Consider the following 26,362-nt stretch of genomic DNA (forward strand, 5'->3'; position numbering starts at 1 on the left):
TGAGGGGACCCCCAGGCATGGGGCTGGGGGACACCCCCGTGTGGGGGGAGGCGGGGGCTGGGTGTGGGGCTGAGGGGATCTCTAACCCCTGTGGGGGGTGAGGGGAGGGTGTGGGGCTGAGGGAGACTGTCCTGTGAGGGCAAGGTGCTCGGGGAGGGACGAAGCCTGAGGCAGGGAGTTGAGGACTTCAGAGTTGAGCTGCTCGGGATCAGAGCGTCCTGCTCTGTCCTGTTTCTCCCTGCCCAAAAGACGCCTTTGCTGTCTGTCCCCGTCCTTCCCTCTCACCAGGACAGGGAGGGAAGAAGCGAAGGGAATAGACGAGGGAGAGCCCCGAGCATCCATATGGGGAGCAGCTTGCCTGGGGAGGGAGGGCGGTGGGGGGAATGTCTCACGCTCTGGTGCCAAAGCAGGAGGGGGGTTTGCCTGTGGTTGATTGTACTGAGGCTTGAAATTGAAATGTTCCCTGCGTGAGGGTTTGTAAATGGGGAAACCTCTGCCAAGAAGGAAGGAAGGGGAGAGAACAAGAGGCAAGGAAGGAGAGGCAGGCAGTCCCATTTTCCCCCTAAAAAGAAAGAAAAACCACATGGAGAAAACCACACCGTGTATTTTACAGGCTAGGGAGAAAAAAAGGAATGGAAAACCTTAGGAAAAAGCCTTAAGAGGAAGCTATCCATAATCATAGGGCTTTTTCTACTGTCAGATGGGGAAAGCCAGCTATATTCTGTTCTGTATGGAGGCAGTTTCCAGATCTGTGCTTTCTAAAGGCTGGTGTATAAAAAGAAGAAACAGATGGGATCTATTCCCTGTGTGAAAAGTCTGTGGACTCAAACCTAGATATCAGTTACCAGTGCCTTGTATTGTGCTCAGCTTTGGCTTTGAAGGCTTGAAATAGAAATGGTTGTTAGTGGCGTTTCTTTAGGAACCTTTTTGAACTGATGCCACAGGAGGAGACAGATGAACCTGTGAAAATATGCACAGCACACCGGGGAGCTCTCTGCCATTGAGCTGATAATTGTAATGAGAGGTGTTACTCAGTCGCAAAAATAAATAAATAAAGAACCGGGTTTTACAACTGCATGGTCTGCTTCTATTCAATTCTCATCATCCCTCTGCGTTTGTGGACGATAGGGACAGCACAATGATAGCTGCAGAGGACAAAGCTCTCCTATTCACACATGCTCACCCTGCTACCTTTGGAAAGTCTCTGGAAAACAGCAGCAGCACATTTCACAGGATGTGGTAGAGAGGAGAGAGGCAAGTCCCTTCTGCACATTTAGAACGTGTTTGGTGGTTGGTGTTTTTTATTTTCACAGACTTGTGAAATCAAAAGTCAGATGAGTGCAAAGTTTCAGACACAGAGCAGATTACTTTAAAATATTATTAAAAGTGAAATTATTTTGAACTTGTATGTCTCCCCTGTCCCCTTCTCTCTCTCTGTGGCCCCATATCCTAGGACAGGCACTTTGTATTACACAGTTTCTGAGGTCCATATTAATGGATGAAATTATTAAGCACTAAAGAACCCCCAACAAAATCCCAAGACATTTTGAGAGGGTTCTTTATATAGAGGTAGCTCTTGATAAATTGTGGGGTTTGGGGTTTTATTTGTTTGTTTTTCAGCCTTTGTATGGATTTTTTTGATGGCTTCTGAATTAAGCATCTCTTTGACTTTATGGTGAAATCAATGCAGACTTCCTTCTATAGGCACATGCATTATGAAGCAAAAAGCAATATCTACCTCAAAATTAAGGGAGGAAGGGATCCTGTTGTAAGAATTTATATTGAAAATACATTTTTAAGCAGTAATTTAATCTTTTGACTGAAGATTGATAGACATTGATTTACATCTACCTAATTGCAAAATGTAAAATATTTTTAAAGTATTATAAGCCAAATCAGGTAACATTTAATACAGAGAGCTAAACTGAAATAGCTTTTCTTGAGTGATGGTGGGATCTGAGGTAAGTGCAAGTACACAAAATTGGTCTTCAGATAAAGTATTGTATTTTTAGCACGTTCTCTGGTCACCAGAGAAACTTTAAACTGTCACAGGATTATAAACCAAGCAAAAGTGGAATGTCTTCCCTCTTTACAGCTAAGGGCTTCACTGGTCAGATGATTCTGGAGATGGGAAACTTCATGCATATGAGTGAAGCTACTCTAGAGCCAGATGGTTATGATAGAGTTAAAAAAACCCCAAACAAAACACATGAAAGCTCCTGTGAAGGGGGATATTTTATTGGTATGTCATTAGCAAGAAAGACTATATTGTAAAGGCATGTTTTCTGTAACTGTAACTATATATTAGTCAAATGACTGGTTTGCATTATATGTAGCATGAGGATAAAACCCATTACTGTGAAAAATCCAACAGCTGTTTTCAGCTATTTTAAGCAGCCAGCTTTCATTCTGTTTGAGGGAGGTAAGACCATCTCAGAAATGAGAACATATTGCCAATCATGAAAGAACACAATAGTTTTCTGCCACTGTGTAGGTCAGTGTCAAAGAACTGCTATTTACAAGATTTTTCCTGCTGTTTTCTGAAAGACTCATGTTCCCCTTCGAGAGTTCCTGGTTTCTTTCTAGAGACAGCATATGCTTGGAAAATTAGATTAATGTAATCTTTATATCTGTCTAAATGCCACAAAATGTGTAATGTGTATTTTCTTGGTGATCCTCAACAGACTGAAACTCATCAATGGGATGTAGGTTAGAGGAAAGAAATAATTAAAAGAATAACACTTGATGAATTGCCCTGGAACATTGGCTGAGAGCTTGAAAGTTCATTTTGTGGTTATCTTCTGTAATATGTTGTTCATGAGAAAGCTATGTAATTTAACTAGTTTCTATGTAGAAATAATAAATACTAAAGACTAAATCTGTTAAATATGAGACCCCATTACTTGTTTCCATTGATTCAGATTAGACCTCATTTCTGACTTAGTTTGAAGGAAGAAGTTACAACCTTGATGTGGTGAAGTTATATATCATGCTCTGTTCTTCTCCTCTTCCTACTGATACTTTTATTAAATCAAATGTGTTTAAAAAGCTGGTTCTTGACAAGACATCTGAAAAACTAATCCACAAATATGTCGTTGCTAAGAGAGGAGAGGGCCAGACTTAGTTAAATAGTGCACCCTTAGTGCACAAATTTCTCTTCCCTGTAGAAATGAAGTAATCTGAGAAATTCAGTTGTATATTGTTCTTGCTTTTCTTTTTCTCTCCTTTTTATTTCCGAGGGTTTGATGGGAATATATATATATAGTTGGTATCATTAGCAGGCTTAGGTTTACTTTCAGTGATTTTGGTGGTACAATATTTGGTACAATATTTTGCTTTCAAGTATTCATTTAGAAACATCTTTAGCAAGCTTAGAAAGTGGGCCTGTTGCTCCAGTGTTGAGATTTGCAAAATATGGTAAGTAAAATAAAAATAAGATTTAATGTTACGTCATCTCAAGTGCTTAACTGAGGTGCTGATGACAACATTATTATTTTGGGGACAGCAGAAATCTTGCTTTGACTTGGAACATGAAAGGAAAAACTTTGAAGCACTGCACTTCCACATTACTTCACAGAATACTCTGCAGCATTTACTGAATATCATAGATCCCAAGTTTCAGATTTAAAATGCAATATTTGAAGTAAGTTTTTTGTAATTGTTTCTTTGTTTTAAAGAGAGGAAATATTTTTGTTTAGGTTTATGTATTCCCCCAGTGTTTCTATGAAAAATAAAGCAATGTAATAAACCTTTTAACACTGAAATTGTGTAAAATGTGGGCAGTAAAAAAGAATGGAATTTTAGCCCCTCAACTTGCAGTTTTAAGCCAAAGAGGAAGAACTTTTAGTGGTCTTTTTACGTGAGCAGAAATCTTTTTTTACAAAGTAAGCTCTTAACTTGAAAAGAATGTTCCTCCTGCTGTCCCCATCACTGATGAGTGAAGAGACTGTATCCTCCCTTTACAAAGCAGATGTGCAAGTTTTTAACTTGCTTTCTTAACCCCTATTGTATGAAAGCTGGCATTGTTGTCACTGTAAATTGAAAATCCTGTATTATGCTAGATTAGCTTTCTCAACATCATATTAAATAGGCTGTGATGTTTTACTTTTTTATAATGTGTCTTTTATCACCTATTCTGTTGATTGCAATCTCAAAGCCCTTTTAGGAAATATAATTAACTACTTGCCACGTCTAATATTAATCACAAGGACCAACAAAAAAGAAATACCATCGTTTTTAAGATGGTACTTGTTTCATCATCTTTTTTGAGGTTTTACAATGGAAATGATGATGATGGCCTGTGCTCACAAGAAATGAGCTATTGGAGTAGCTATTGGCTGCACCTGTTTTGGGAATTTCTAATGGTTAATGAGGAGGTTTGACAAAGACCATTAACATTTCCACCCCCAGCTCTGCTGATGATTTAGTTCTACACCTTGGCTTGGGCCAGGGAAACAGCATGAGCTTTATGGCTGAGGAGGGGGAAGGGAAGTGGGGCAGGTTGTAGCTGTAACATCTCACTGGAGCCCCGTCCAAAATTAGGAACCTCTTCCTGAGGGTAGTTATTGAGCCAGCAACAGTGGCCTGGAGTTGTGGCGACTCATTAGTGAGCATCAGGCTCTGCTGCTAAGGTGTAGAGCCTGGGGGTTACAGCTGCTAATGTCGGTGTCCTCAGACCCAGGGGTCTAGAAATCATAGTGCTTCTCTGTAAAGAACTTCTAAATCATCTGACAGAAGCATATGCAGAAAGTTGAGAGAACTTCAGTATTGGGTGACATGGTTTAGTGCGAGGTGTCCCTGCCCATGGAAAGGTGGCTGGAACTAGATGATCTTAAGGTCCTTTCCAATGCTAACTAATCTATGATTCTGTGATCTCTGTGATTGTTAGTAATGCCTTATTACTCTTTAAAAGAACATGCTATGAAATTCAACGTATGTGTTGGATGATGGTGGTGTCAGAGCACAGAGATGAGCACATTTGTGCACATTAGAGTGGAGATCATTATAATCTACAAATAGGTGGTATTTAATGATAACCATTTTCAAAACACAACTAATGGTCTACACAGTGAGAGATTCTTTACGTTGCTTTTAAGGCATATTCAGTTCATGCTCCCACGCTTTTAAGAACACTGAATCAAATCAAATATTTTGATACTCCTGTTAAAAAAAGAGTATCAGCTAAAACGAGCTATTTAAATTGCAGATTTGCTTTTTGTAATGGTTAACATATATGGTGACATTTCAAAACTTACTAATTTATGATTAGAAGGATGCTGAATTTTTCAAGTGCAGTGGTGACTAGGCTGGGAAGTTGCTTTATATAGCATTAAAAACTCATTCTTAGTGAACAGATTATGGAAATATATTCATTCTAGTGCTCTTATTCCAATGAATGTTGCTAGTAGTACAACAAATTAAAGGGAATTAATTTTGTTAGGAGCTTTTTGCACTGAGATTTTTTTGACCCAAGAGCAACTTGGAGAGATTCTACTACTCCTAGTGAAGCTGTTGGCTTTTGCATGCAAATTGATTGAAGAATTAGATCTGTGCTAACACATTCTTTTTTTGGACCTTATATAACCACTGTTGAAACTAGATTGAGTTACCACGAAGGGATGTCTATGTGAATCTGGATACTAAATTTCACTTGTGGTATCTTATAAGATACTAAAACCCGTTTGATTAGCTGAAATCTTACTTGCCATCTTGTAGAACTATTTTTGACTTTCTATTTTGGATGTGATGAGCATGTTAGCCTCCATTCCTTGAGAGAGTTTGTGTAGTGATTCTTCTTTTTTTGCACAAAACACTTTGCCTAGAATATTTTTATCCTTAAAATTCCTCATTGCAATTGCCTTCAACAATGGTAGAGTATTTCTCCACCTGTAATTTGAAGAAAAGATAGTCTGCTCTGTCACAGAAGGTATCTACTCTTCTCACAAAATATTTAAAAAAATGCATTTTTATGGATGCTAAGGTCAAACTTTTAGTTTGCTTTACAATGTGTTAGTAGAAGTTTCAGTGCCTTGACTGCTTTGTCACTGGTGTGTACTCTCATGCATTTTTTGTTGTCTTGCTAAATTGCTTCCAAGATCACATTAAAAGCAAAAGCAACAGGACATGTAGTACACAGATAATGAGAGTTCTGTTTATTCCTATATTTGATGTCACTCTGAAATAATTTCTGTCTGTTCTACACCATTTTCTTTCTTCACATTGTTTGGCGCATACAGCTTTCCATTTTGTTTTCTTCTAGAACGTATTCTCGCTGACTAGGAAAGGTGTGTGATAAATGAGATGAAATGGAGTTAGTGCTTTAGAACATGAGATGTTCTTTGAACCATGCTGCAAGACGGTCTTATGCAATGCAGTCATGATTACGTAATGTAAATGGTTATTAAAATAAATGTTTCCTGGACAAAATGTGTCCATGAGGTGTTAGGAACCTCAGGTGTTACTGAACTGGAAATGGTCATAGCTACATATTAGAGTGTAGGTTCTTATCTTTGGTGTAGCTGAAATCAAGCACTAAAAAAATATTCTAGATTTCTCTTGTTATAACATATTAGTGATTAGATAAAATGTATTGTGGATGCAGATTGTGGACCTGGGTTACAGAAACATTTCTGCTGTGCCTTTGTACTTCAGGAATAAACGTTACTGCCTTTAATAAGACATTTTATAAAAAGGCAATAATCAGAGTCATAAATCAGAACTGCATGGGAAAGAGCTGCCCTTGGGTACTTCAATAATTAATACAGCAGTTAAACGAGTTAACTTGATTGCAGGATTCCCTCAGTTTGTGTTTATAGTGGATGGAAAACAGCTAAAGGCAACAATGATCAAGTAACTGAACCAGCATTTTAAGCTGCAGTACTGCTCACTGGTCCTGATCTCAGTCTACAAGCAGTTGAAAAGTTTTGATATTTTTTGCTGGTAGCGCAGGATTAAAAAGTTGACTGGTACACTTTGATAATGGGGAAATGTGCTTGGATGCTGACAAGTCTGAACTGGGGAACATTTGTACTTTATTGTATCTGTAATTACAATAAAAGGAATATTGGATTAATTGGGTAAATTGTGGGTAGCTCTTTCAAGTTAATTTTCTCAGAGGATGTGATTTTGAAACTATTTTTGCTGCCCTTTTATGATCCAGTGAAGTCTGTTAAGTTGTACCTAAAGTTTTTTTCAAGGTTGGTTTCTTTTGCTTTTCATTTCCGAGAAAGAATTTGAGTACTTTCTCTCACTTGAGAACAAGATTTTTTTTTTTTTCCATGGGCTCTGTACTTCCATCATGATGTAACTGAAAATAGAAGCAGTGTATAAAAATAGGCCTTGGCATTTTAACTTCTTGGCACTGTCTCTAGGGCTGTTCCTTTCACCTCAGGCTATGACCTTCCTACTGAGGTTCAAAAATCTGAAATGAATGTGGTAAATTATTCCTCATTAGTGTTACGAACACTGTACTCTGCATGTTGTATTAATGAGCTTCTAGAATGATTCTTTTACTTCCAGTCCTACCTTGAAGTTACAGAAGGCTGAAATCCCCATGGTCTGGTTGAGAATTTAACAAATAGTTACGTGGGATTTTTTTCTGTTTCTCAAAAGAGAAAATGCAACTACATTTGTTGTTCTGTGTATACCAGCTTTGCATGCAGTGTACAGCCGCATGTAAACAGCTTTTTCTCAATTCGACATGGCTGGATTACTTTTTAATAGCATTTATCAATGCTATTTATATGATAGTATTGATAAAGCTCGTAATACAATTATTTTTTTAATAAGATATTTGGTTTATTAGTTTATAAAAGATCACCTGAAAATTAAGGGAAACATTCAGTTCCTAATGGAACATAGGAGTCTGGTTAAGGACAGTGGAAAACTATCAAAAATTCCCACCAAGTAAGCTAATGTAAACTAATGGTACATACTTACATATACAGCGTGATATATATTTTAAAATAAAGCTTTTTAACACCTTTTCTTATAAGTAGTGTCATTCTGTTTAAGTCACCTAGTTGTTGTGTTTGAGGCAAATCTGTATATATAAGGCTCCCTATCTTTAAAGAGTCTATGCTCTCCGCTGTCTTACCTGTTTCTTTTGAAAAGCTGTGTAAAAACCTAAGTGTTAGGTAATGAGAAGTCAGAAGCGAAATATGTCTGGAGATTAGGAGGAACACTATTGTTTGGGGAACAGATACGCTTTCTGCTTACAGAGCATTGATGCATTGGGTTGTTCTTAGTTCTGCTTCTTAGATAGTTTGGGTTTAGCACCTCACAAAACTTAGTTGGTGCAATTCACATTCACTTTGGCTTTGCAAGTGCTGATGCTGTTTATGACATACTATAGGGTCATATTTAAAACCGGAGGAAGTCAGAAAGCAATGCACTCAATATCTTGATTTTTTTTTTTTTTTAATAAGGTGTTCTTAAAAACACCTTAAAAAAGAGGTGTTCTGTTTCTAGTCATGTAATTCTATATGAAATAGATTTAAAAGGGGGTTATTTTTTGGTTTTGGTTCTGAGAAAATTGCCACCTGAAACAGTGATAACAAAAAACATCTCTTGAGATGTTGAAAGCACTTTGAGGAGGTCTGCTTTGTATTTGTAAAGGTATGAAAAGCAGCTAGTCAAGTAGCATGAAATAATAAAACAGAAAGAGGAAGAAAGAATTAAATAATGTCACAACCTAAATGACCCACCCATGTTCCTTCCATTCATTTCTTAGAGAATCATTGTCTGTGAAATGAGTCTGCAAAATAGAGAAACTCATCAAAGTTTTTTTATAAACCCTGTTTTATTGTGTCAAACTTCCTAAACTGAAAGCTGCTTATGTACTGTTTTTACACTTACTTTGACATCATTGCAAGATATTAGGGGCTATATTGTTACTTTTAAGTTAGAGAAAGCTCTGGTACTTTCTCATGCTTTTGCTTTCATGTAGATTTGGCGTTAATATCTTGTTACCGGTTAGAGATGCTTTTCAGGGAGCTGCTTTCAAGATTCACTCAAAGGGTTTTTGAAAAGACTGAGAAAACAATTCAACTGTCTCCTTTTAGTGTTGAAAAAGGGACAGCACCTATTTTGCCTGTGGCCATCTACCAGATAGAAAAGAAAACATTCAGAGCTGTTAAATCAGGAAAACACTTGGGGTTTTTTTGTTGTTTTTTTTTTTTTTTTGTAGGGCCTGTTTCTATGTGGGAGTAAACCCCAAATTTCTGTAGGCTGGGAAAAAAATAAGGTTTGTTTACATTAACAAGCAAATGGTAGCCTAAGAGCGTACAGTATTTTAAATACTATGTGCCAGCAGAATGTTTTCCTTATTTTCCAATATGCTCACTACTGCAAAAAAATTATTCTGGTAGCCTTGTGGTGTGTTCTGTAATGGGATCTTGTGGGGTTTTGCATCGGTGGGCATCAGAGAGTTGGGTTAGTGCTTACAGGAGAATAAGGATTCAGAGAGTTTGCTAGAAAAAAAAGATTGCTGCAAAATTGATCTTGTGAAGACAGTCAAGATAATTGAACAGAGAAAGTCAGGGAACTATTTCACTAGAAGCAGTGCCGCAGAATTGTATCTAGCTGAAGTGTCTGTCTAGACTCTTGAAATATATTCTACAGGAACTTGTATTTACTTTTCTTAGTTGTTCATTTTGGGTGACAAAACAATGTTACCCACTGGAGCAGTAGGGAACAGGAGCTGCTAGTCTCACTTAGAGCAAGGTTAAGTGACATGATAAAAATTATTACAGTGAGAATTCTAAAATAGCTGCCCTTGTAGTAATACTGGTAGCAACTATAAACGTGGAAAGTTTCAGGCAAATGCCAAGCTCTAGACAATGAGTATGGAAGTTAATTCACATTTTGTGCATTTCAGGAGCTTCCAAGGAAGTTTGGGCTAGATAAAAAGGTGCAGGATACAACCCTCATAGAATTCCTGCTTTTAATTCCAAGAGTAAACTAACACATCCTGTAGTTTCATAACCCCTTATGTTTCAGAACTGCATTAATTTGTTACTCTATCCCTCTTTTTCAGGAAGATGTTTTACTTTCCTATGAATAAGGAGGGATAAATACATAGGCAGGAGCAGGAGGTTGGAAGAAATTTATAGGAAAGAAACCAAAGAGCATGTCAGTGTTGATTAAAAGTAAACATGAAGAAAAATTCCTCTCCACTTAAGAAGATCCTTGTTCTTTTTAGCTGTTTCTCCCTACCCTCTGAAGTAAACCACAAAGTACTATAAAACTTGCCATCAACTAGCACAAGTTGGCATCAAGGGATGAAACTGTCCTTCAAAACCATAATTCCCAGTAGTTCCCTTGAGCCACAATTTCATCCACTGGATGGTTGTTGGGGTTTTTTCTTTGTTGGGTTTTTATCTGTAAGAAAAGGTTGGGTGTGATTCTCTGCAGTCAGTGATTGAGCCTGTGCTGTTACACCCTCTGGGATGCTTCTGAGCTATTACCCTGTCAGGTGAAATGTGGACCTTTTTCAAATAAACATAATGTAATGAAAACCTGTGATATCTTTCAAAAGATGAAATGTCTTTAAAAAGCCATAAAAAAGACTATTGAAATTTCACCACTATAAGTAATCATTTGCCTTTCAGATTTTTTTGTGGGTAAACAAATGGGTTTTCTAGACTGCTCTTGAGAGAGTTTTTTGTGGTTTTTTTTCAACTGTGATTTCCAAATTCTTACCTTTAAATATTTGCATTTGACATTGATGGGTACTTTGAAGCTTCAGAAATTCCTCCAAGTCTAAGTAATGTACTCCTCATCACTTGAACCCTGAAAACCAATTCTTCAGGGAGATAGATGATAGAATCTGTAAGAGAGGAAATCTAAGTGTTTTTTTTTCCAACATATATAGAAGTCACCAATTAACACTTTAAGAATAAAGGGACAGAATGAGAAAATGTACTAAACAGAGTGTTAAATGAAAATAATAATTAAAAAAAGTACTGTGAGAGTGATTAGACTGTGTGAAACATGAGCTCAGCTGAAGCACTGTTAAAAGGAATTTCTATGAGCGTGCATGTTAGCATGCTTACTCCTCGAGTCAGTTACCTGCTAACTTCATACCTAATGGGCTGTATTTAAACATCTGAGTGAAATGTTCATTGAACTTTATAACCTAATCAGTTCCATTTAAAGTCTGAACAGCTGAAATCGATGAAAGCTAAAGGACTGATCTCCCTTTTCCTTCTCCAAGGTGAAGAACTGTATGTGCTATTTGGATTCCTTGGTGAAAATGGTACCTATGTTCACTTAATAATCTAATTGTCAAATGTTGCTATAGTGCAACAGCTTTAATGTTACTACTATGGATTTACAGAATTGTAATCTTTCGTAGGTTTCACCATCCTCTTTTATCAGTGTTTCTTCCATGGCAAAGAAAGCCTGGCAAAGTAGATAGATGCTCCAAATTTTGTTCAGCTGATGTTTCTGTGTTCAAACCAGCTATAGATGCTATTATACTTCTAGGAGCCCTTTGAAAAGATACATCTGTCATTCTCTGTCAGTTTCTCCTTGTGATATTTTACTGTTTTATAAATGGAAAATATGAATTTATCTTAGTTTAGAAGTCTCATAAAATCCAGAAGTATATTGATGTAGCAAGCTACCCAAAAAACTGGTGCTAATGAACTTTAGTTCCTGCTTGTTAGAGATTGTGAGGAGAACAATGTACTTAGTTTCAAAGGTCAAAGACAGCAACTAATCTACTAATTCCAGCCCCCAAAATGCATCATTTTAGATGGCACTGGTAATTAATAGATTTATTCTTCCTGAAATGTAAGATGAATTGGTAATTTTTAAATTTGTTCTGTCTTGATTGTAAGAGATCTGGTACTCTGCTTGCTATTAGAATTTCAGTGTGGAGTGGTATGTTGACTTGACATCAAAATAAGGAATTTGCAGCTGTATTATTTGTAACTCCACAAATCGCGTGTTTCAGCCCATATGTTTGGATATCCTGCATAAGAAGGCATTTTCCAAGTACTCTTTTGCTCTGCAGATTCATCTGTTTTTTTCCACTTCCTGAATCTAAACATAGTTTATACGTCTGTTGTGTGAATACACTTAATTGTATGAGGATGATGCTACTCTGTATTTGTTTGTAAAGGTTAATTATTAATTTGTAATCTGAGTAAAACAAAAATACACACATGGTAAGGCAATATATTTTTAAACCAGCACTGGTAGCTACATACACAGTTGATTAATTTCACTGTAATTTTTGCTGTTGCTTTCTGTGCATAGTTATAAAACCATTGCGGTACTATCCATGAAAACAGTAGAGACTACTACTGTTAGTATGAGTAGAAAATAAAAGCTGCTAGTCTCTGTGCAAGGTTAAGTGACTTGATAAATACATTTTACAGTGAGGTTGCTACCCTTATTGTAATACTGGTGGGAACAACAAAACGGGAAGTTTCTGCAAAATGGCAACATAAACAATGCACTTTAGGAAGCGTTACCCTTGATATCATGCTTGAAAATATCTTTCAGATTACTTTATCTCTGCAAATTATTGCCCAAGCCATGGTATTCAATAAAAAAGCAGCATGTAAATACCCAGCCCAGATCCTGTCTACAACAGCTTTTACCTATAGCTAGGAAATCAAACAAGCTTGCCCATGTTTACCAGTAAGATCAAATTAGTTTCCTTAGTTCAAAATAACATGCTTGTAAGCATACTAAAAAATGTGGAATCAGTTAATTGATATCTTGTGATGATTTGCTTTGTTTTGAATGGAAAATTCTGACAAAGGATAAAAATTTCCTCTAGATCAGAGAATGCCATATGAACATAAATAATCTTTACAATCTCTGAGTTGATTTCTATCACTGGAGTATTAGAGAGGGAATAAGAGCCGGAGGTGATGTCTCGGGACATAGGCCTTAACACCTGTAGGGAACAGACTTCTCTCAATAAAGTATGTGAGGCACCTTATTGAATGCCTGTTTATATAAAACATAGCTATACAATGATAATAGGTAGTTAAAGCTTGATTTGACTACATATGACTCTTAAGTCCATTTCGTTTTTACTGTGCTCTCAAACTTTGCCAGATTTGCTCCAGTGATAACACTGAGCTGTTGTCTCCCTCTTTCTGAAAAATATCTAAACCTCAAGAAACAAATCTGGATAGCATAAAATCCTAAATAGCCACATTGAATCTGAATTCTTCCAATCAGTTATCTCTGTTTGTGTGAATAAGTTTAATTTAAGTCATATCGATCACAATTCTGAGATGAAATTAGAAATTGACTTTCATTAGCTCAAGGCAAGTTAATCTCTAGGCACTGCAGTAGGTTGTAATCACTTTCTGTTAGTGAACTTGACAACCAGGTTCAGTTAGAATCCTAAAGTGCAGCAGGAGGACTGTATCCCAATGTCTTCATGTGACAGCTACAAAGGGAATTACTTTCTGAAGCAGAAGAAGGGAAACTGGAAACATTGAGGGGGTGGATGCAGGCAGATATGACAGGATTCTAAGAACCTGGGATTCCTGATGGCGTAGGTCTTCAGAGACCACCCACTGAGCTCTGGCAGGTAATAATCTAGGAAATTATAATACACTTATTTTAATGAATCTGTTGAGATGTTTGATCCAAGATTTTCATTACACGTACAGGAATGCTTTTGCTGCTAGAACTCTGTTATTTTCCCAGGTTATATTGAAGATAAGAACAGATTTCAGAATGGATTTCGTCAGGATGTAACATCTAGTTAAGCGAATAAAAGTATGACCAAATTCTATAGAACCTAGCATCATTATGTTCCTATGCAAGAAAAATAGCTGAGTCAACTTAAATTTGCTTTTATTGAATGGTACTGGCGTGTATCCTCGTGCTCTGCATGTGTGTGCCTATGTGGGTAATTATATTGTAAAAATCTGGCAGGCAGAAGAATCATTGCAACTAAAGATCTAAGATTTAATTCCCCCCCAACTGTAATGTTTCTACAGAAAGTGCTTTCAACAGCGTAACTGTGCAAATGATGGAAATTACTATTTGTAAACATTTAAAATAAGGTGTTTGTGTTGTGTTACATAGCCGCATTCCGTTGTCACAAAGCCACCAGGCAGATTTTCGTCTTAGAGCTAACCAGATTAAGCATTCTGGCTCGATCTCTGTATGCTATTACAAAAGCATTCCGTCATCTCCCCCTCCCATCCCTATCAAGCTTGATCAGTTATTTTAAATCTGGAATTTAAAGCAGTATGTATGCAATTGGGGAGAGAAATGGAATATATTTATTGGTGGCAAGGGAGTTCAGCCTATAGTGGGGCAAATGGCAGTGTGCATAATGAGGTTCATTGCATAAGATTTACTAGCATTGTAAAGAAATTCCTGTCAGAGTGTGGCTCTGATAGGACTTATCAAAGAGTACATGCTACTTATCTGTCTTCAGCAGAGAACTCTAACTCCGTTTAACTGTCAGCACATCTATAATCCTTCCAAATCTGGAATTGTTGATAGAGTGCCAAATATCTTGGATTATCTATTGTCAGAAAGAGGAAGATCTGTGATTGTAATATCAAACAAAGCAAATGTAGCTAGCTAATGGAATGATGCTGAGCTTTTAATATGGCATAACATAAGCCCAGATTTTTTTTTTTTTTTTTTCATTTGGAAACATGAGCTATTTCAGTGTTGTATTGGAGATCGGTAGACAGATAAAGACTTCGAGGATGACAGCTACCTATCTACAGATAGATAGCACAGACAAAACTAGCATTTTGGGGTTTTTGTTTCTTTTTTATATGATAGAAGTCTTAAGATATATACTCTTCTCCCCAGTTTGTAGCTTTGTGGCATTACAAACGTGGTATTAAAATGCATTGGAAACAAGACAATGTTACAGCATTCAGCAACGAAAAAAAATAACACCAAACAGGACAGAACAGCCCAGTGCTGAATTGTATAATTGCCGAGTAGCCTGTTTTAATTTTAACTCCATAAATCAACATCTGTCTGCTCTATTTTATCTTTAAAAGCATACACATAAAGCCACATGCATATACAGGCTCTGTAAAGAAATATATTTTAATTTGTGGCTAATAGAGACTGTTGTTTCTCTCTTAAATCTGAAGTGCTGTGTTAAATCTCAAAACAATTTCTGTCAACTGGAGTACAAGGCATTAGCTTAAGGATTCTTTCAGTTTCTGGTGGTTGTTCCTGCTCCCCCTTTCTCAGTCATTACTTACCTAAAATTGCATGTTGTTGGCAGCTCTGCCGCTGATTTATGTGGCAGGGACAGTCATGTATGAAGAACCAGACCAATGTAACCAATTCATGTAATCTCAGTTCCTTGTCAAATGAGTAGATTCTCATCACTTTCAGTTGTCTTGATGCAGCTGCCATTAACTGTTGACATTCTTGCTGTGAAGACTGCAGCACCTTGTATCTGTACCTGTCTGTAAGATATGTTTGTTAACAAAAACATTTAAAGGAGGTGAATAATTCTTGTCTCCTGCTCAAAACAGACAGTAAAAACTCTTGGCGTTTTTTTTTCTTCACCCTTAACAAAGCTCTTGGGCAAACAACTCATACAAGCCTCCATTTTTCTCCATTTCTTTTTCAACTCCTGCAGTAATAGCAGTTAAATGTAGTAAAATAAATGTTGATTGATGGAGTTTATTCATCATGCCAAGCTAATGAGGCATTATAAATATATCTCTGAATGTGTAAAATTCATTGGGGGTATTGTACAGTTGGATAAAAGATGCAGTGTCTTCTTGATTCACTTGTCATGGAGTCAGGAACTAGCTGAGCGAATCACTGTTGATACAGATTTTTTCAAGCTGCAATGTTGCAAATAGATTCTTCTTCAAAATTCCCCAGAGAAGAACCATGACAAAGCAAGCCTGTCTGGTTTTTGAGTTTATCCCCAGAGATGCAATAAAATGGTGGAATTGGATCTAGAATTTCAAGAAGTAAAATAAATTAACATTTCCATTTCTTTTCTGCTGACATACTCTGTTTACAGAATCTTGGCTGAGAGTGCTCTTGTGGCTCATCATTTACCCTTGTTTGCCACAGAACTGGCTCTTGTTATAAAGAAAAAGGGTTACCTGTATATATAACACTATATATTGATAATAAAACAGTGATCTTGGTCTACTCATAGAGTGCAAGTCTGCAGTTAGTGGTTAGAAAATGTCTGCCAGTGTTCGAAAATGTTTGTCATGATACAGGGATTACAAAGGCAGTTGATAGCTGGAATTCCTTTCACCTGGGCATCTCATTTGCATCTTAACTAGATACTCCTCATTTGTCTGAGAAATGCAGGTCAAAGAGCCCGGTCAGAATCTGGTCGTTTTGCTTCTGTATTCTGTTGTTCACCTCCAGGAGATTTGGGTTGAATGAGTGAATATGGATTCTCTACTAATTATCATTATTATTTGTGCAGGGAGAAGCAAATTAACCTTTGCTTGCAAAAACACCTCACTGCAGTGCGTATGTATTAAATCAGTGGAAGGTTTGTTAGTCATGTTGATATCTTACTGTGTTTTGCAAAGTTCAAGTGAATAGTATTTTAACATCATATTCCTCTGGGTATGATGATCACACTGGTTAAAGTTTCCTGTAAATTGAAATGTTACTTTTAAGGTCATTGTTCTTTATGCATAAGAATAGAAAGAAAATATAAATGGAAATGAGCATTGCTGTGGAAAATGTCAGCATAAAGTGTTTCTCTTGTGTATACAGGGTTCTGATGTCAAAGGTATTAAAGGTTCTAGTATTAAATGCCTTGGAATTTCTTTAGCTATAGTAAATGTTCTCAGACTCAGCTATTCTCTGAGTATCAGCTTGTCTGATTTGGAACTCTGTTGTGAGAACCTGACACATTTATCATGAACAAGAGCCAGGGGCAAAACCAGTGCAAGTGGCAACATCCTGACTTGCCAGAGAAAATATTCTTGCTGTCCTTCTTGCTCCATTCAGGTTTTAAATTACCATTCTGCCTTGGGAAAAGTGTGCAGATGTCCTTCTAACCCAGACATAGTATGAAAAATTCAGTGCAATAAATTAAAACAGAAGGTGGAGGCACTTAAACTGGATTTGTGAGGTAGTTAAGTTGATCCATTTTTGAACTTAGCTTTCCTGGGATGAGATACGACTTTGAAACTGTGACGTTTACTCTGTAACTGTGCTAAGTTATTAGTGCAATGACTGCACTAGTTTGGCCGTGCCACCATCAATGGGCTGCAGTCTGTGGCATTACCCTGACTGTAAAAGGCCTACAGCATCTGACTCAGTGTCATGGCTTAGGTTTATGTGAGCTGCAGCCAGAACACATTGAACTGAGCTTTGAGCTGACAGCACAGGAATGGAGGCCCTGGTACCCTGCAGTGCTGCTCTGTGTTGACTCCAGCCACAGCCCACACAATATGAATTATTGCATTAGGTGAAACACAGATTAAACCAGCAACTCACATGAAGGGATGAGCACACAGGAGAAAAACTGCATCTCAGGGCTCATGTTTTAAGAGTACAGGAGTATGGTTTGGAAAACCTTTTGCAAAGTCTGTTACCCTTTCACTTGTTATCTTGCCTCCAAAGGCAAGATAAAACACAGATTTTTTTTTTTCATAGCAGGTGGAAAGGAGTGTATGTAAATTACTACAGGATTCTTTTTGGTCTTATTTTGAAACCACTAAGCAAGGAGTGCTAATGGTATTTTTATGATCTGTTAAGCTCTGAAAATGTTCTCAGGACTTACATAAATGTCTGTCAGTAGTTCAAGATTAAGCGTTAGCTCTTGGATACTAAACTTTGTTTCTGCAAAATTCCTATTAGCATTTTTTCAGCCACTTACTACTTGTTTCTTTATTTTCCTAAGTAAAAAATAGGCATAATTTTGGCAACCTCAGAGGTGTTACTCAATATACATCAGCTGTGTGTTGTGGAGTCTCAAGAATGTGATCTTAAAAACATAACATGACCTGTTGGGAGAACTGCGAAGTAATTTAGAAATCGGCCAAATATCTATATATATAGAACAATATTGCATTAAAAATATGTAGGGGGATGTTCCCTAGTAAAATCTTTTGGAGGAACAGTTGAATTTTAGATTTGCCTTGTGAAGGTGTGCAAGAGCATACAGCATATCCACTAGATTGCTGTTCTTTCACAAGTGTGTTCAAGTGACTTGTTTAGACAATATAAGCTCTTAATGGCTCCTCAAAGAGGAGCTGTTTCATTCCTTTGACATTTTTGTTGCCCTTTTCTGTACTTTTTCTTGTTTGTGTATTTATGAACTGGGAGGGAGAAGGTGTAAGGAAAGAAACCTCGACTGAGATCCAAATCAGAGATAGTATTCAAGTTGCATGCACACCTGGGGTTTATAAAGTAGTATACAAGGTTCCTGTTTCTAATAATTACTACTATTCTGTTTGCTTTATTTTCCTTTAGTGGAAAGTAAGCTGGCTTTTTAATAGACCTATTTATTTTAACTTAAAAGCTGTTTCTCCCAAGTGGCAATAGTCAGTTCAGAGCCTACTGTTTTCTATGTGAATTTAGGATGGATGCATCACTTTACATTCATCTACAGTATAATTTTGCCTGCTGCTTTGCCACCATCACCAACAGCATGACGTTGTTGCAACTAACTTTATCCAGAGTAAATATTATATTAAGATATGTAATTTCAGGACTGGTGTATATAACACTGTTTAACTTTTAAATGCTTAACAGATCAAAATAATGAAAATGCTCCTATATCAGATATTAGGAGAATGCCCACAAAGTTGAAAAAACTGGCCTCAATTATCCTTCCTGCTGTGGTGCTTTCATTCCAATAAGCCTGCAGCAAAGCACTTGGCCTAAAGATGTCCATATGCTGTGGTCTCTCCATGGAAACAGTCTTAAACCATAGAAAACAATTCCATTTTAAAAAGGCAGAATCTCCTTTCCAGTTGGCTCCTAAAATAAGTTTTAGTTCAGCCTCACACATGCTAACAGCAAGTTAACTAGGCAAAGGCTGAGGGATATTGTTAGAACTGTTTTAAGGAGAAAGGGTAGGGACATGGTTATGACTGACTGCCATTTCACTTATACTTCAGCTGCTAGTGTTGTCTTAAAGACTGATCTATTCCTCCACCACTGAATTTTAATGTTATGGCCCTTTTAGAAAGCAGAGGATTATGAGCTTTACGAAACTCATATTGTGGAATCCTGCCGTTAGATAACTAATCTATTTTCAGATGCAGAAATTACAGTTAAGGTTCCTTTTTCAAGCTCTTTTTGGCAGTTGCAGGTCTGGATGTGAACAACCTTGTTTGTATTTCCCTGTTCTCTCCAGACAAAGCCAGTTCTCCTAAAACACCTAGGAAAGAGAATCACCATTTTGGTTTAGTCATAATTAGCCTGAATATTAAGCCCAGCAGACATTTTAATGTCTATTAAAATTAAATTTTTATTATAAATTCCCTTGGAACTGAATATTGGTTCATTTTGCATCCTTTTTTTCCTTCAAGGCTCTCACATAGTAAATTTTCCTTGAGAGAAGACTGTATACAAGAAAACAAACCAAATTATTCTGTCCATATGTTAGGGATACCCGGCAAAGTATATTTTGCAACATGACAGCTTGATCCAAAAGACGTAAAACAGTCTTTCTTGCTTTAGTGATTTTAGGTGGTGAGTATTATTGTGAACAAATGAGGTGTTTTACTCATATGCCAATGACATAAAAAGCCCCCATTATTCACAGGGTTGAGAACTGGGACACAAAGATAAGTCAAGACTTCCTTGAAGGAATGCCAGATCCTTTGTCAACTGTCTGAAATGCCTCTACTGAAATGACTAGATTATGTTGATTCCTTATCACCAAGATAAACAGCAAAAGCTATACAAGTGCTCCCGTCATGTTGCCATGACATGACCTCCTTTGGGTAAATTACAATCTCCTTTTGGAAATAAAATTATTTTTAACTTTAATTTCAAGGCTCCATCTTATTTTAGTCAGTTTATTTCCGCTTTGTTTATGACCCGTGCCCTACCAGCTTCTCACAGTCTGATGTTCCCTTTTGCAGCAATCAGTCTTGTCACCTTTCAGACCCTCTGTGCCCATTATATTTCCTCTGATCTTGAATAATACTGTTTTCCTCTCGTCCTTTAGCTCTTTCTTCAAGATTAACGTTTCCATCAGCCTTCTAATGCTGACTCATTCCTGATCTTTTCACTGGCTTGTTCCCATAAACTGTAATACGAAAATAATTTACTTGATAGAAGAAAATATATAGATAATTAAATAACATCGTATAATTTCCCTTACTCTTCCACATCTGTCAGGTGTCCTCCCCTGGAGCTTAAAGATTTAGCCTGTTTTTGTCTGGGTAATTGCATGTATCCAGCCATGGGCCTATAGAACTCTTAGAGATGATTGTCCTTTTTTCAGAAGCTGCACAGCTACTTTCCTTCCTGGAAGATCTGTGCATTTTTCTAGTGCTTTTCATCCATGAATTTTCAAGCTCATCATTTATCTCCCTTACTGTTCCTACTCACATGTATTAAATTTTGTCTTGGGTTATTTCTTAGCATGGGGAAAAATGGGATTCTGCAGTTGACTGGTTTACCAAAGAAAGCCTGTAATAAAGGTAGGCACAAGCCTGGGCTTTCTCGATTCCCTGTCTTTGCTGCTATTGTTTCTCCCTTTGCTAAGCTAAGGCATAGCAAATACACTTCCAAAGGGTTTCATGGTCTTGGTTACACAAATTTTTAGCAACATTTTTGTACTGAGAGTATTGTGTCTAATTACTCTGATATGCTTAGAATATCTCAGGAAAATGAAAGCATGTTGCTTCCTGGTTTCTTTCTCAACTGTTTTTGTGTTTCTGTAACTTCGGTTAGATACTTGAGAGAGCTAGATTAATCTGGAAAGTGCTGCTGTCAAAGGTACATGTTTGGATCTGGGATAAAAGGAACGGATGATAGAATTGTGCATAAGAGTGAGTACTTTATGCTTTGGTTCTATCATAAGGTGTTCTGGAAGCAAAATTAGGATTTAGGGTTGCAGCTCATGCTGCAAGGATGCCTGCCTGCTTTCAGAGTGGTGTTCTGCCCTCAGAGGTTGCATGGTGGCAGAAGGAACTGCAGGATGAGGAAAATAATTTATCTTCACTTAGTAGGCTTTCTCAGTGGTTAGCACCTGAAAACTTCCTTCAGACCACTGCTGTAGTAATGGAAGATATCCAATAGGTTTGATTTATGATAGTTACTGTAGCTGCTGCTACAGCCATCTGGAAAGAGAGATTTCAAGTCCGCAGCACAAGAATGATCAGGAGATGGCCGTAGCTGTGAGGAGGTGGAGAGATTGTACCTGAGTTCAGGCACCAAAATGTCTTTCAGTGTCTCTGCTCCTAAGATACACTGGCCTGTGAATAGACCACTGGGGAGGTAAGAGGAAACTTGTGCAGCTGGAGCTGCCCTTTGAATTAGTGTTTTATTTTCCAGGACTGTCAGACCAGTGCTTTTCACATGCCCCAAAATTTAAAACCAATTGGAGATATTTCAGAATTGTGAGTATACACAGTCTAATCTGTTTAATTACTGGCTGACAATATGAAATCAGTTCTGAATGTATATCATTCAGTAAAATAGTAATTACCATAGCAACACACACTACATCTGAAAGATAGCTCTTCCCTATGAAAGCCCAGAAACAGAAAGCCTGAACTCTTCTGACGGCTCTAAGAGCAATTAGTGAGGTTTCTTCCCTTTTTTCAAATGACTGTATTTGAAAGAGGCCAACAGATGTCAAAAGGTAAACAACAATCAAATGTTGTTTCTGTGCTTCAGCCTTAATTAGGAATAAATCAGTGTATTCTGTCTTTTATGGCAGAGATTGTAACTGATTCTGTGCACCAAAGATCAAAGTGCAGTATAGGCAGGCTGTCAGTAGGGATGTCATCCTTGTGCTTCTTGAGTCCTGCTCACACTTGGCCTGAAGGAGAATACCTGTTCTGTGACCATTTCCCCCCAGGTTCTTTGTTGCAATTATCCTTCTTCAGGCTAAGAGGTGGCAGTAAAGCTCCCAGGCAGGCAGTAAAGCTCCCAGGCAGGCAGTAAAGCTCACCAGGGCGTTCCACAGGGTCTTCCACTGCAGGTTAGGATCTTTATTTCTTGAAATACAGTGGGTCAGATAGAGATATTTTACTGTGTCACTTTCATGTTCGTAAATACATAGAGACTTGGTTTTGTGTGGGTATGTTGCTAAGGAATATCGGAAAAGCACAGGATGGCTTCTGTGGGTAACCTCACAAAATGAGGTAAAATGCTTCATTTTGAAAAATTACACTTTCTCCCTCCCCCCCCCCAAAAAAAAAAAAAAAAGACAGAAAAGTCCTATTAGATCGTGATAAAATCAGTGTTTCTAAGTTTTACTTCTCTCTGAAGAGCGTTAGTGAGTTTGGCAGGTATTTGGAGCTAAAGGTGTGTGCAAGTGCATGGAATCAGCAAGCCGAAGTTAATTGTAGGAATTTAGTGTGTTTCAGTCACTTTCTGTAATCACAATGGTAACATCTATCTGAATATTTCTTGATTTTGTTTGTGCATGTTATATATGTGACTAGTTAAGTGTTTTTTCTTAACAGATGCCATTGGTGTCAGCATAGCTCATGTCTGAATTCAGAGTTCTCAGTCACAAAAACACTTAAAAATTTGGTCTCTGAAAGAATGAAAAACCAGCAGTGGTCTTAGGTGTGTAATTTGTTCTTTTCTGTAGTTTAAAATGACAGAAGCAAGGATGAAGAGACTTTGCCCTGCAGGGAGTAAAAAGCTGCTGAGCTGGGTGAATGATGTATGGTTACACTAAAAATGGTTTTCTTTCCAGAATGAATTTAGAAGTTATTGAGTCCATAATGTGAACTCTGTGGTCTGTTGCCCTTGGGTGTTTTTTTTGGTGTTTTGTTTTGGTGAGGAAGAGAAACTGTTTTCAAAGCTTATTTGCAAAAGTGCTTATTGGATGTGCAGTTGATTTCCTGCCTGTTATTCCATCAGAAACAGTAATTGTTCAATAGGTGCAGTCAGGATATTCGACCAAAAAACCACTGGGGATTCACTCACAACCTCCCTCTTGAATATGTAGAAGTGATGACAAACCCTCTATCATAGTCTTTTGTTAATTTACATAAGCTACAAGTAAAAAATAAAGAATCTGTTTTATTCACTCTGACATGGTGAAAGGGTGTTAGATCCAAAGGTACATGTTCTACTGTAGAGAAAGTGCCAATTTTCCATGCCTTTCAGTGAAGGATCTGTCATGATTCCATACCCCGTTTTCACTAAGCTATTCCATGATACCTGACCAATGTAGATTATCCAGGTACATAAGAACATTACAGCATTTACACGACTGATTTACACCATTTCACTAAGCATCACCTAAACGCAATGAGTATTTTAAAGCCAAATTTTGCTAATCAGATCTATCAGTTATATATATGTGTACAGTTATTTACCGTATTTCTTGATGTATCATAGGACTATGTCAGAATATTTTAAATTGGCTTTTTAATGTGCAAAAGATTGTAGACTAACAGATAACAATAATTTTTTACATTCTGTTCTGCATGTTCAGAGTAAGCTGTAGATAAAACAACCAGTTTGTAATAAGTAATTTATGGTCAGAGAATGGAATTATTTCTTTGGCTACCTGCTCAACATGTACAAAATACAAATGTATGGGGAAGGAAAAAACCCTATTTTCCTCAAGGTAAATGCAGGATCATGTCTTTTTTTCACCACTCTGTTGATTACTTGAAGCAGTATGCGTTTGAAGTTACTGCCTTTTCAGCAAACTAGTTCTTAGGGGTGTGAAAATACCAGTTTGATAACTCCACCTGCTTTTTTTATTCCTTATCCTATTTATAATTTCGTTACAGTGGATTTAAAATGTTTCTCTGTGTCTCGGTGAGGGAAGAATTTGTAGTTTTTAGTTGCTTAGATCCACAGCAGCATCAAAATCCTTTGGAAGTTCTTTTTCCGGGAAGCCGGAACATGTTTATATTTGCAGTTCAAATTGCTGCTTTATTTGCTTTGCTTTTTCCTAGCCTGTGCTTTCTGTGTTTCCATGACAACAGAAAAACTCTTTCTATAGTGCCTTAATATTTTTTCATCAAAATACTTGGTATGTTTCCCCCTTTTCTCTCTTTTTTTGGATTGATACTGAAATGAGTACAAATTGGAACGGAGAGTGGGAAGAACAGTTTTCTCTTAGTAATGTACTCATAGGTCAAGATTGCCTCTGACTTGCTGAATTCAAATACATTTTTTCCAGGAAGCATGCCTGCAATCTTCACATTTTCCACAGGGTTTTTTTCCTTATTATTCTGCAGAAATATATCATAGCAACTCAGTCTCCAGCCAAGGAGCACTGAGAAGAGCTTGCCAGCACTTCTCTGAGCTTTGACAGGAGGTGATGGCTTGGGAATGACAAGGTAGGCTTAAGAACACTCTCTGCTTGTTAAATCATATTCTTACCAGCCAGATTGGCCAGGCCTTGGTATCAGTGGCAGGCTTCAGCGGATGCACCTTTTGGCAGTGCTTTCTGACTAAACGGGCTTAATTTTATTATTTTTAACCACACTTGTCAGTTTGAAAGCACTAATTTAATTTTGTATGCGTGTGTGTATCTCTAGAGAGATTATTTGTGACATGAAGACTAGAGCACAGAGAAATTTCATGGCTTTTCATTGATTTTTTTAATTTATTTTTTTTTTTAGATTTTTCCCTCAAGGTATCCTCTATTGCTATTTCTGCTTTAAATTTATTTAAGCCTTAGATTTGTTAAGTATCATTAACTTTATGTAGCAAGTTTTGATTTCAGATTGAGAATCATATAGTGATTGTGAACAGAGAGTTATACCATGTTGAAGTCACTAGGTTATAATTCTTTTGGGTGTGATATTATATGATTCATCTGGGAAAAATAGTATTAAGGGGTTTTAGTAAAGTTTTAGTGTTATTTTAATCACAAAGAGCTGTTCCTGTTTATTAAAGGTAACATTTTAGAATTTCAGCACATAAGGAATCAGTGTCACTCGTGTATTTTGAATGCTGCTAGTCTTTAAATGAGCATGTACCTGCTGAAAATTCAAGACTGTTTTCTTATCATGCAGAGGCCTCATTCAAGGTCAGTCGCTGTTGACAGCAATACTCTCTTTGCAATTTCTTCACTTTTTATACCAATCATTAGAAAAACTGAATAGTTGTCAGCATATAATTCTGAGTTATTTTTTTGATAGTGTTCAAATCAGCATTAATGTTTATCTTCTATCCCAAAGTGTCTGTTTTGTGCCATATCTTTAGTAAGAAAAAATGAAACAACAGTTAGTAAGTGTAAACATTGGAAAGTCAATTGGGAAGACTTTGTTGCTATGGATGTATTTTTCCTGCTGTTTGTGCAAAGCTCTTGCTTTTTATTTTTTTAAACATTCCTCATAAAATTACCAGTGTCAAACCAAAGGTATTCATAATAGCTGGAAGAGTTTTGTACCAACAGATTTTTGTGGGTGCACATTCTAATACATTACCAGATGGTAGCACCTGCAGATTTACAGATGTAGGTATTCCTTTGTGCAAAATCCAAGTTCTGTTGTGTTTCTAAAGATCAATTGCTGAGAGTTTACTTAAAAAAAAAAATAATAGTTGTAATATTCACAGTAAATAGAAATGGTAGATAGAAAAGGCCTAGTCATTGTGGAACGTTACTTTTGAAGATGAGGTATGCTGCGTATGGAGGTTAGTACAAAGAAAGCCCAGTTCGTTTTGTAGCTGCTTCATTCTCATCTTGTGTGTCAGAGCTGTAAACCAGACTCTTAAACTGCAAGTGTGTTAAAGTCTCTTGGTTTAGCAGAGTGAATTGAAAAGTTTTACTGGATGCAGATCTTATTCCAAGTGGTGCTAGAATGTTTCCTTTCTTCCAGTTCCACAAAATTTGGCATAGCTGTTAGAAGACTTCTCCACTGGACTTTGGCACTGGACTCGCTGATCATTATTCCTTACTCCATTTATTTTCCACTTTCACTAGCTTCATTAAGTATCTCCAGATGAGGATTTAAAAAGATGGGTTGGAGGTCACATCATCCTCACCAACTTGTAATTATGTCCCTATTATCTCTAAAATCAAGACTGATCTTATTAAGTAAGGAGATTTCCCTCCCACTCCCTTGGGCATGCTAACCTGATTAACACAAGGTCATTCTCAGATTCTTTAAGTTGCCTGAACTACTTGGTTTTTTTTGCCATAGCCTAACAAATATGTTGCTTTCCATCCTGTGCAAGTAGGTTGCCCATTATGTCACGCTTCTGAGTTCTGTGTACTTTGCTGTGTATGTTGGCATCG

At 37.2% G+C, this 26,362-nt stretch overlaps 1 protein-coding gene across 3 annotated transcripts in view; it reads left to right on the forward strand.

Moving 5' to 3' along the window:
- The window catches only part of PPM1E (protein phosphatase, Mg2+/Mn2+ dependent 1E), a 67,149-nt gene that overhangs the window by 1,069 nt on the left and 39,718 nt on the right, over positions 1-26,362 (forward strand). The window lies entirely within an intron of this gene.

Source organism: Lathamus discolor, chromosome 14 (assembly GCF_037157495.1).
Source record: "Lathamus discolor isolate bLatDis1 chromosome 14, bLatDis1.hap1, whole genome shotgun sequence".
Classification (NCBI taxonomy): Eukaryota; Metazoa; Chordata; class Aves; order Psittaciformes; family Psittacidae; genus Lathamus; species Lathamus discolor.